This window comes from Lactuca saligna, chromosome 3 (genome assembly GCF_052625555.1).
Source record: "Lactuca saligna cultivar CGN05327 chromosome 3, ASM5262555v1, whole genome shotgun sequence".
NCBI classification, from domain to species: domain Eukaryota; kingdom Viridiplantae; phylum Streptophyta; class Magnoliopsida; order Asterales; family Asteraceae; genus Lactuca; species Lactuca saligna.
In genome coordinates, this window is record NC_136419.1 from 198,729,257 (window position 1) to 198,741,969 (window position 12,713).

General features: G+C 37.7%; 1 long non-coding RNA gene across 2 annotated transcripts; it reads left to right on the forward strand.

Annotated features, from left to right (window-relative positions):
• Positions 1–8,143: 8,143 nt before the first annotated feature.
• On the forward strand, positions 8,144–11,139 carry LOC145034104 (uncharacterized). Of its 2 annotated transcripts, XR_013677896.1 has the most exons (9): positions 8,144–8,475; positions 8,573–9,341; positions 9,411–9,506; positions 9,760–9,824; positions 9,898–9,969; positions 10,088–10,206; positions 10,282–10,481; positions 10,568–10,639; positions 11,013–11,139. It is a non-coding gene; the product is annotated as an uncharacterized LOC145034104 (long non-coding RNA). The 2 variants fall into 2 exon arrangements; XR_013677895.1 differs by having other exon boundaries at positions 9,898–10,206.
• Positions 11,140–12,713: the final 1,574 nt, after the last annotated feature.

Here is a 12,713-nt window from a genome sequence, read left to right on the forward strand (position 1 = left end):
TTGTGGGAGGGTCAGCTTTGATGGTTCCAATTTCATGGATTGGATTAGGAACATCAGGATGGTTACTCGTTATGAGGACAAAGAATATATCCTCGATAAGGAGTTAAAATAACTTGATGAGTCTACTGCTACTCCTGAGGACATCGCTGAATTCAGGACTCATGAGAGAGATGCTACTAAGGTGGCATGTATCATGATGGCCACGATGACAGCCGAGCTCTAAAAGTTGTATGATGATTTCTACCCTTTTGAAATGCACCAAGACCTGATGGAAAGGTACCATCAGAGTGCTCGTCAGGAGCGGTATGAAATAATCTCCTCCATAATAACTACCCGCATGAAGGACGGTGAATCCGTCACGGGCCACATGCAAAAGATGCAAAGGTATGTGGACCGTTTGCTGAAGCTGAATGTTAACATCCCCGAGGAGTTGGCAATTCACATCATTTTGCACTCCTTGCCTTCTTGTTATGATCATTTTCGAATGACATATCATATGAACAAGGAGGAAGTTACTCTCAGCAAGCTTCAAGGACTCTTGAAGACCGCGGAATCCGGTCTTAAGGGTAAGGCAGTTGTTACCTCTACTACTCCTACTCCAACATCTACCCCTGTTTTATCTATTGGGCAAGGCAAAGGGAAGAAGAGGAAGAACCCTTCGAAGGGTACCAAGGGAAAGTCTCTTGAAGGCTACTTATCAAAGACCAAGAGCGGTTCTGCCACTCCTTCTGCCATTCCCAAGGATGCTGAATGCTTTTATTGCCATGAAAAGGCACACTGGAAGCGAAACTGCCCTAAGTACTTGCAGGATCTTAAGGATGGGAAAGTGAAACCCACCCATGCAGGTATTTACACTATATTGTCTAATTACTCAACATATTCTAACTCTTGGGTGCTTGATACAGGATGTGGTATTCACATATGTTCTGATTTGCAGGGCCTAAGAAGAAGTGAGGATGTGGAGCACGGAAAGATAAACTTGATCATGGGGAATAGGAAGGCTTCACCTGTTTCCAAGATTGGAGTTTATACTTTGTTTCTTAATAATGGGTTAAAATTAGTTGAATAAATGTTTGTACTCGTCTGAAATGGCGAGGAATATTATTTCTTTTCATGCTTTGTACAAACAAGGTTTTACCTTTTCGTTTGATAATGAATGTGGTGGTACTAATGCTTTCTTTAATAATGTATTTTATTTTAAAGCATTCCCTTGTGATGGTGTGTATGAAACTGTGTCGATTGTAGACAACTTAGGAAATAACATGTTGTATATTGATTCTTCTACTAGCCTAGATAAAGCACCATTGTGGCATTGTCGTCTTGGACATGTAAACAAGAAACGCATAGGCCAACTCCAAAAGAGTGGAGTCTTGGAATCATTTGACCTTAAATCGGATGATAGTTGTGAATCTTGTCTACTTGGAAAGATGACAAAATCACCCTTCACTGGAACTTGTGAGAGGGGTGAGGGTTTGTTGGACCTAACACATACCGATGTATGTGGGCCATTCAAAACCGCCACAAGGGATGCTAATCGGTATTATGTGACTTTTATTGATGATTTTAGTAGATATGGGTATGTCTACTTAATCAAACATAAGTTAGAAACCTTTGAAAGGTTTAAGGAATTCAAACAGGAAGTAGAAAATCAATTGGGCAGGAACATTAAGATGCTTCGATCCGATCGAGGTGGTGAGTATCTTAGCACCGAGTTCTTTGACTATCTTAAGGAGTGTGGGATTGTCTCACAATTGACTCCTCCCAGGACACCACAGCTGAATGGTGTAGCTGAGAGGCGTAATCGAACTTTGTTGGACATGGTTCGCTCTATGATGAGTCGAGTTTCGTTACCAATCTCTTTTTGGGGGTATGCCTTAGAGACTGCTGCCCATATCCTTAATCTAGTCCCTACAAAGAAGGTTACCAAAACACCTCATGAGATGTGGACTAGGAAGGTTCCTAATTTGGACCACATCAAAATTTGGGGTTGCGAAACTTTCATGAGGCGTGAAACTCATGATAAGCTTGAACCCCGAAGTGAAAGGTGTATTTTCATCGGCTAGCCACAGAAATCCTTCGGTTACCTGTTCTACAGACCCAGTGAGAATGTGGTCTTTGTAGCACGAAGAGGGATCTTTCGCGAGAAAGAATTTATAAGCCAAGGAGACAGTGGGAGGCAAATTGATCTTGAAGAAATTCAAGAATCAATTGGTGAAGGAACCTCACACACTAGCAATCAACCTGAGGAGGAAACGAAATTCAAGAATCAATTGGTGAAGGAACCTAGCAGTGTTAAGGAAGCCATGGCAGGCCCGGAGTCTGCTAAATGGAAGGAGGCTATGGACAACGAGATACAGTCCATGTATGACAATCAAGTTTGGAACTTGGTTGACCATGTACCAAGCCGTAAAACAGTCGGGTGCAAATGGATCTTCAAGAAGAAGACAGACATGGAAGGAAAAGTGCATACTTATAAGGCTTGACTGGTTGCGAAGGGTTTTACTCAAACTCAAGGTATTGATTATGATGAAACCTTATCGCCGGTAGCAAAGATTAAGTCTATTAGGGTTATGTTAGCCATTGCAGCATTTCATGATTATGAAGTGTGGCAAATGGATGTCAAAACCGCTTTCCTTAACGGAAAGTTGGCTGAGGATGTGTACATGAATCAGCCAGAGGGTTTTGTCAGTGCAGAGTACCCCAATAGAGTATGCAAGCTTGATAAATCCATTTATGGATTAAAACAAGCATCTCGTAGCTGGAATCCTTGTTTTGATGAGAAGGTAAAAGAGTTTGGCTTCTCGAGAAGCGAAGATGAGTCTTGCGTGTATGTCAGAGCTAGTGGGAGTATAGTTAGCTTCTTGGTACTGTATGTGGATGACATACTCATCATATGAAATGACATCCCAACCTTGTAGGAGGTTAAGTCCTGGCTTGGGAAGTGCTTTGCTATGAAGGACCTAGGGGAGGCTACCTATATCCTAGGGATAAGGATATTAAGAGAAAGGAGTAGACGACTAATTGGACTCAGTTAGAGTATGTACTTGGATAAGGTGTTGAAAAGGTTCAACATGGAGAATTGCAGGAAAGGAGATTTACTGATCCAAAGCAATACCAAACTGAGTAAGACTCAGAGTCTGAGTACAGAGGCAGAGATAGCTGAGATGAGCCAATTACCGTATGCTTCTGCAGTTGGCTCGATCATGTATGCTATGACTTGTACCTGTCCTGATGTGGCATTTGCTTTGAGCATGGTCAGCAGGTATCAGGGGAACCCTGGCAAGGCTCATTGGACAGCGGTAAAGAACATTCTCAAGTACCTGCGGAGGACTGAGGATTGGGTCCTTATCCTTGGTGGCAGTGATGACTTGAGAGTATTAGGGTATAGTGATGCTGGTTTTCAGACTGATAGGGATAATTTCCGTTCTCAGTCGGGCTGGATCTTTACCTTAAATGGAGGGGCAATTTCTTGGAAGAGTTCCAAGCAAGAGACGGTGGCTGATTCGACTTATGAATCAGAGTATATAGCAGCGAGTGAAGCAGCGAAGGAGGCGATATGGCTAAAGAACTACATCGGAGACCTTGGAGTTGTACCAGCTATTAAGGAACCTATAGAGATTTTCTGTGACAACAATAGTGCAGTAACCTTAGCCAAGGAACCAAGAGATCATGGCAGATCTCGACACATTGACAGAAAATATCACTTCATAAGACACAAGATTGAAGAAGGACTCCTTGTGACAAGGAGGATATCGTCGGATGAGAATCCTGCAAATCCCCTTACAAAGGGACTGACGAGGGTTAAGCATTTTCAGCATGCGAGACGCATCGGGCTGAGGGACGATATTAGTTTTGCAGATTAGATAGTTTTTCCTGAAACTTGTAAAATGTAATCGACGTTTGATGATGAATAAAATTTGTGATTTATTTATGAGTAAAGTGTTACTATCATTGTCAATTATTTACTATTGTTTCAGTTTTGCATGTTTTGACTTCCAGAATAATTAATTTATTCAAACCTCCACAATCGATCATACGTCGGAAGTAGGTATGAATCAAGATTGTCATGAATGGGTTTGTAGATGCCTTAAAGGTGTTTAGACATGGCAATGGTTGCTGCAACATTCATGAGTACTCATAAGTTATGAGTATTGGTATAAACCCACGTTCACTTGTATCACTTCATGGAATTTATCTCGAGTGATCGTGAGACGATAATATCATATAAATCTTCAAACCTAGAGATATGAGTTGTTACCTATGAGTTGGTTGTGCATTGATTTCACGTAAATGCATCAGTAACTTGATGTTATAAAACGTGCCTTTGTGTACAATTCAATAAGTAGTAGAACAAGCATATCAGTCGAAGTTTATCTGTTCCTTCTAGAAATAGAAGCGATATCTGGGCCCCTCGATGATTTTGTGTTGACCCATGTACCAGGCCTGGTCAGAACTAAACCGATGTGTTCAGTGAAGTTCTTCGTCAAACAAATCGGAAAATCGAGAAACAACTGCTAGACAATAAGCAAGACATAGTTCCATGTGTTTGTCTGGCTGATACCATGAGAAAAGAGGATTATGTGATCACTTACTAAAATGGCGCTTCATAGTTCAACAGAGTCTTCATAGTTCGAGGGAGTTTTCGAGAGCTACGATTGCTGGTTGGTTCCTGAAGTTATAGGCAAATACAGTTATTAGACTTATCCAAGTGGGAATCTGTTGGATAAGGTGTCTAAGTCCATAACTTATTTGGTATATACTTGACCCGACCGGCATGGTCCATTTGGGTTGCATCTCATCCAAACTATTATGGATAATTTTATGAGAGTTATACACATATGTTTATTAATATATTATGTGTTATAATATATTAATATGAAGTTACGTTATTTAATTAGTTTTAGTCTTAAATTAATTATGAATTAATTTAGAGATTAAAAGGAAGACTAATTAGATTATGGGCTATTTGTTTTATATGGTGTGGGCTAATACTCATTTGTTAATGGGCTAGGCATATGTGGAAGTCCATGGATGATCCATGGAGCGTTTAACCCATGGATCCTTGGAAAGGAAAAGACATGGGTTATTAGGGTTTCACCCTAACCATGCACACTATATAAGCATGCTTATGGAGCATGAAATGGAGCCTAAGAGGAAACTAGTGAACTAGTGTGTGTGTGCTTGTGTGTGGCCGATTTTATACAAGGGTGTATACTCTCTCAAAGTTTTCCAAGAGTTTGTGGTGTTTTGTGATTCCATTTGAGGCATTCACACTATTGGTGCTTGGGCCTCAAACTCCTTAGAACCAAACTCATCAAAAGGTATGTAATCTCTTCTAACTCTTTTATGTTGAAATGTTCCCCATGCCATGTTACATAGGTTATAAACCTTGGAAAATTATTATTTTGCATGTATTTAGACAAACATAGATCCAAGGTTTATTAGGGTTGCATGCACATTTAGGAAGTGTTAGATTTCTCAAAACCCAACAGTGTGGTCGTACTATCTCTTGGATGTAAATTCGCGTGAGTCTTTCCATTTTGAAAGTTTCCTTGATTGGCAGGATGTGGGCGGATTTGGTTAATCGATCGACAATTAACCATATGGCATCGTACCCACTCGGAGATTTGGGTAATTTAGTGATAAAATCCATAGTAATCCTTTATCACTTCCACTCAGGTATCTCCGAATGCTGAAGAAAACCTAAGGGCTTCTGATATTCGACCTTCACCTTGGTGCAATTTAGACACTTGCCCACGAAGGTAGCAATCTCTGCTTTCATGTTTGGCCACCAATACAAATTCTTGAGATCTAGGTACATCTTATCCGACCCTGGGTGAACGGAGTATCTAGTCTTGTGATCTTCGTTCATGACAACCTCTCTATAACCATCAAACTTTGGGCCAGATGCGGTTCATAAGTTATAGACTATGTCTCCCCTCATCTCTAAGTTTTTCTCTATTCCTCTCATAGCTTCATCCGCCACGTTCTCTAGTTTTAGAGCTTCCAATTGAGCCTCTCTGATCTGTGCGGATAAATGGGAATGGATGGTCATTGTTAGTTCCTTCACCATACGACCTGAGTACTCTTTCCAGCTCAGGGCATCTACTACTATGTTGGCCTTGCTAGGAATGTAGCGTATTTCACACTCATAATCACTAAGTAGCTCTACCCATCATCGTTGCCTCATGTTCAACTCCTTCTGGTCAAAATGTGTTGTAGGCTTTTATGGTTAATGAAGATTGTCCACTTGGTTTTGTAATGATAATGCCTCCATATCTTCAATGCGAAGACCACTGCTCCCAACTCTAGGGCATGAGTTGAATAATTGGCTTTGTGTGTTGCCAGATGTCTTGAGGCATAGGCAATAACCTTTCCCCTCAGCATGAGCACACAACCTTGGCCCTGATTAGATGTATCACAGTAGACAATAAAGTCCTCCATCCCTTTGGACAGAGACATGATAGGTGCGCTGGACAGGGCCTGTTTCAATGTTCCAAATGTAGTGTCTTGATTTTCACTCCAAGTAAAGGGTACACCCTTCTGAGTTAGGGTGGTTAGAGGCTTAGCAATTCTGGAGAAATTATGGAGAAACCTGCGCTAGTAGCCAGCGAGGCCCAAGAATTGACAAATTTTTGTGAGTGTCTTCAGTGCTGACCAATTCTCTATCACCTTGATCATAGAAGGGTCGACGTGTATGCCTTCCTCACTTACCACGTGACCAAGGAAAGTTACTTTCGGATCCAGAATTCGCACGTAGAGAATTTTGCGTACAGCTTCTCCGTCCTTAGAGTTTTAGTACTAGTCTCAAGTGCTTGCTATGATCTTCCTCACTTCGGGATAGACAAGTATATATTCAATGAACACTATCACAAACATGTCTAGAAAATTGTGGCACACCCGATTCACCGGATCCATGAATACCGTCGGTGTGTTGGTTAGGCCAAAGGGCATTATTACAAACTGATAGTGACCCTATCAAGCCTAAAACGTTGTTTTGGGAACATTACCTTCATGGAATCGTAATTGATGGAACCCTTATCTTAGGTCTATTTTTGAGAAGTAGTTGGCTCCTTGAACTTGATCGAAGAGGTTGTCGATTCGGGAAGACGATAATGGTTTTTGACGGTAAGCGTGTACAAGTCATGATATTCGATACACATCGGAAAAGATTCATCCTTCTTTTTCACAAATAAGACTGGGGCTCCTAAGGGTGAGGAACTTGGTCAGATGAATCCTTTGTTGAGTAGCTCATTAAACTGACTGGATAACTCTTGCATTTCTGCTAGCGCTAGGCGGTAAGGGGATTTAGCTACAGTGGTAGCTCTGGATATTAAGTCGATACGAAACTCGACTTGACGTTTAGGAGGGATTCCCGAAAGCTCTTCAGGAAATACATCAGCAAAATTACAGACTTCAGGGATCCTCTCGAGGTCTTTAACATCCTATTTCTCGTTAACAACATGGGCTAGGAACGCATAACATTCCTGTCGCGTAAACAATGACACTCACTGATAGAGGATGCGCATTTGTAAGTGGCCTAAAAAATAATGTCAAATTTGCAAAAGTTGAAGGATAGAGGGCACGCATTTGTGCGTGCCCTAAAATTAGTGTCAGAAAAGAAAAAAAAAAAAGAAATGCGTAGGGCGCCTTTCATAAAATGTGCGTCATGTAAATGTGTCGCTTTATAATTTTTAAGTGAAACACGCGTTTTAGGCGGAAAATGAAATCGACGAAAATTACCCCCGCCTATTGAATCCCAAAAATTAATCCCCCCACCTCTTCTACATAGCAAGAAAAATCCCTAGGTCCTTCAATTTCATCTTCATCTTCAGCGGTGGGAATACCTAGGTCGATTCTTCAGGGTTCAACAACATATTTGTAAACAAAAAACGTTTCCCGAAATCAAAGCCGAAGCTCACCGTGACGCCGAATCTGAACCATCCCTCGCCAGTTACCTCTACTCCGCCGTCATCTCCCACTCATCTCTCACACGTTCTCTCTCTCTCTCTCTCTCTATATATATATATATATATATATATATATATATATATATATATATATATATATATATATATATATATATATATATATATATATAGGAAACAAACTCTGCTCCTCCACCCTCCTCTACGATCTTTCCCTCAACACCATCGCCGCCTCCGAGCCTCCCGTCAACGAGACTCTGCCTACATCTCCTTCGCTATAACATGTAATAGATCATCATTAAGCTTTAAATGATTTCCAGACGGTCAAATCCGAGAATCAGTTTGTTAAAATCATGGAATTAGAGCCTGGTAGTGCAAAAGACTCAAATGTTTTTTTTCTTTCCAGTGACATCCTCCAGAAATCCAAAGTGGTGGTATTCAGCCTTTCACAATGTCACCGGCCTGGTTGGTGTCGGTGTCCTCAGTCTTCCTTACCCTCTATCTCAACTTGGATGGTATCACTTTTCCTTCAATCCAAGTCTTCTCTGTAAGATTCTTTTTTGGTTTAAATGATGCACACAACATGTTCAATGAAAATCCCCACACAAAATCCACTTTCATAAAATACAATCTGTTTGATTCAGGGGCTTTGGGATCACAGTATTAGTCCTATTCTAGGTGATTACACTCAACACACTATGGAAAATAGTGGAAATGCACGAAATGGTTCCAGGAAAAAGATTTGACAAATATCACGAGCTAGGGCAACATGCTTTTGGTGAAAAACTCGGGCTTTATGTTGTAGTCACTCTACACAAGAACCACTTTCCAATCCTCTCTCAACTTGTGTCTTTCCTTCTTATGATATATTATGGATTATGAGGACGTATACAGTCACTTAGGAGCCATTGGTGTTACCAGAAAGCAGGTTCCCCTGTTCTGCTGCTTACACCCATTTGGAAACTATTTTTAATATGCTTTTATATACTCACACATTACTAGAAGCTATTTTATTAACTATTTTTTGTTATATGAAGATTTGATTCAATTTGTTTAAGAAACTGTGAGGCTTGGACATGCTTCATCTACAAAGAAGCTAATTTATCTGGTTGGAGATTCCTTTGGTTGATCTTTAGGTCTTGCAGTTGTTTCTTTTTTATTATTACTGTAAGAAGATTGAAGCACAAGGGTGTGAAATCATTGAGGTTCTTAGCAGAGAGAAGTGTAATGAAGTGCTTATTGCACTCTATTCGTACATCTCTTCACAGGGATCATCTTTACTTTCTGCATATCTTTCTAGTTCTGATGTTACAGATTATGGTTTGTTACATATTAAAGAAGGCAAGAATGTTGAGGCTTTAAACCTTAATTTCTATGAACATATCTCTGATGTTGGGCTTGGATTCATTACTGGTAATCTCTTGTAATGATTCTTTATTGAATTTGAAGGAAACAATCTTAATATTATTGTTTTTTTTTCAGGTCTTTCAAACTTGATAAGTTTGAGTTTGAAGAAGAACACAAACATCACTACAAAAGGATGTTCTGGAATCCATGGTGGCCTTGTCCATTTAAGAGGTCTTTTTTTTTTCTTGTACTCATAATTAGTATTCAATAATTAGAATTAGATAATCAAGTATAATGAATATATGGCAAGTTTAAAAAAGCTTGAGGCACTTAATATGAATTGTTGTAATTGCATTACTGATGCTGATATGAAGCCTCTCTTAGGTAGCTTTGTAATATAAACTTTATTATAAACTTGTAAGAATTTAAATATGGTGTATTATTTATGCTAATGATTCATTGTTGTTTATGTTTCATACCTAAGAAACTTGAAAGAATTACAAATCTCCAGCAGCAAGGTCACAGATAATGGTGTCACATTCTTTAAAGGTCACTTGAATTATTTCTAGTGAAAGATATTTTTTATGCAAAATTTAAATCTAAGTAAATTTACTTTTTTCAGGTTTACACAAGCTTGCATTGCTGAATATGGAACGTTTCCCTATTACTGCAACATGCCTGGATTTACTTTCAGGTTCACATTATATTTTCTTGTTTGTAATCTCATTATACAACTAGATGTTTGATTTTTTTTATTTGACTTGTTTGTTTTATTTAGATCTTGTTGCTCTACTTTTTCTGAATGTAAGCAGATCTAATATCACTTTGATAGATCCTTGTTGAATCTATCGTATACTCCAGGCATTGTAAAGCTCACACTAACAGAAATTCTTGATAATATTCATAAAGATAGTTTCTCAAAATTCTAGAGGTGAGAATCTCTCCAAAAGAAGAACAATGTTCTCTTACAAATTAATTCTTAGCTACTCAAAACAAAATCCTACAGGGAGGTAAATACTAAACAAGACTCAGGGAAGTGGTCCCAAAAAACAGACCCGAGACAAGGTTAGTGCTCCCACATAACCAATAATAGATAAAATAACAAAAAGACCAAACTACCCCTAAAACTTCTAATAAAGCAAATCTACTAAAAGCAAGGCTATGTTGGCGCTTATTACACTGATGATGGGTGTGACAAGTTTTCAAGTAAGGATCTGTATCCTTATATTTATTTTTTCAATAATTTATCTTAAAAATCATTAATTTATAACTATGGAGGTCTACTTATACAGAACTGAAGTCTCTAAAAGTGCTGAACTTGGGATTCAATGATATGTCAGATGCTGTCTTGTCACGCCTAAAAGGTCAAATCTCTTAACATTCTTATGTACTTAACACTGATATGTATTTTCCAAAAGTTCATACCCTAGGGATACCTGATGAGAGGATCATTCTTATATTAGTGGATGACATGGCTTGTAATTCTTGAACCAAATACCCTGCACAAGTTTCAACAATGAAAATCATAGGCTTAACTTGTATGGAGAAAATGTTGAGGTCAACTTTTGTGTCCAATTAATTTATAGTCCTTTGCTTATTTACATACTGTTTTTAGAGAAGATGTGTTGATTTTAGTTCACTGCTATGTTAGGTAGACTATCGAGGTTATGAAGTGACAGTTTAGAAAGCTACTTCTATTCTATAGGAATGTTTAATGTTTAATGATCAATTTCACAGGTGATGACCTTACATGTGAAAATGAAAATCTTGAAGGTGAATCAGGGTCATGCTCTAAGCAATTGAGAAAGCTACTTCTATTCTCTAGGAATGTTAAATGATCAATTTCACCTTGTTGCCAAGGCTGCTAGGTGAAATTAATGTTAACTCTTTTTATCTTGGATTACTTTACTGTTAGTATAGCAACCAAATGTCTCATTTTCATTAATTTGGCTAAAAAAACTATTTTCATTGCCTATTAAGTCACTAAATTAGCATTTTATGCTAAATATGTCAACATGCTTATAGTTTTTTCTAACTTCCATTTTTTATAACATAATAAAACCTCACTCGCTGATGTCATCTTTTCTAACTTCCATTTTTTTGTAAAATTTTTATTTGGGTCAGGAGGCTGCTGATGACAAAGCACCACAATCTGAAAGAGACATCAAGTCACGTGCAATTATTGGTAGACAGGTCAAAGGAATTGTCACATAGCAAGTTGTTATAATGCTTCACATGTTCAAAATAGCAATTTACTTTCTTTATTTTGTTTATTGTAACATTATACTAAAATTCTTTCTAGGGTTTTCAGTTCATTTACATTGCAAACTTGCTGCTTTAGTTCAACATGCAGATGGAGGTCAAGTCACTAAGTTTCTTGCTTGTTAACTATTCGTTGACTTTTTAAAAATATTTTTATTTCCCAATTCTGATTTCAACAGATTATTGAAGTTGAATCAGGTCTCGGTCCATATTTAAATGAAGAGTGGCTAGCAATCACCCGTAGAAAGGTATCGGTACATCCAATATTGAAATGAACAATTTACCCTCAACATTTTCCTTGATAGTAAATCCTCCCCTAAATACTAAATCCATACCATAGGTGTTGTATGCAAACTATTTATTAACAACTAAATAAATCAATATGAAAACCTCTCAAATATAAGTAAAATGTTGCTTGATATATATATTTTTTTCCTTGTTTCCAAGGAGTGGGTTAGCTGGAATGAGGCAAAGGGAGTGGGTTGGCCTTTTGTTTTTTTGTTAAATGTTAATCGTTACTGAAAGGAAAAAAAATAAAATTTTAATTTTGCTTTATTTGATGTCTCGTGTCTTGCAGGTTCATGGTGGTCAGAAGTCCATGTAAGTTTCTTTGAAAAATTTAATAGCGATGTACTTTCCATTAAAAAATTATAAATTATATTCTTTGAAAAATTTGCTGGATAGGTAGGTTTAAAAGTAGAATGTCCTAATAATAATTAATTTTAAATGTATCATGAAAATGACAAGTCGTTTTGTGTTGTGTTTACAGTGTTGATGAAAGCGAATAGCTTTGGAGTTAGAAGAGGAAAAGAAAGCTCAAGCTGAAAGAGATAAGATGTTGCAACTGCAAGTGTTGCATTCTTCATTTCAATTGTTAGTATGAAACACAGAGTAGATTAGATGAATGCAAATTTACATATTATAAGAAATAGAATTATATGACATTAAATTTTATGCAATGGATTGTATTTTTTTTATATGGTATTTTATTTCTATTATGAGACAGTAAATGCAATTTTAATTTAAAAATTAACAAATATATATATATATATATATATATATATATATATATATATATATATATATATATATATATATATATATAAACATTTAAATTTACGATACGCAAAAATGTGTGTCATCTTCATTTATGACATGGCCTTTATTGACAGGGGT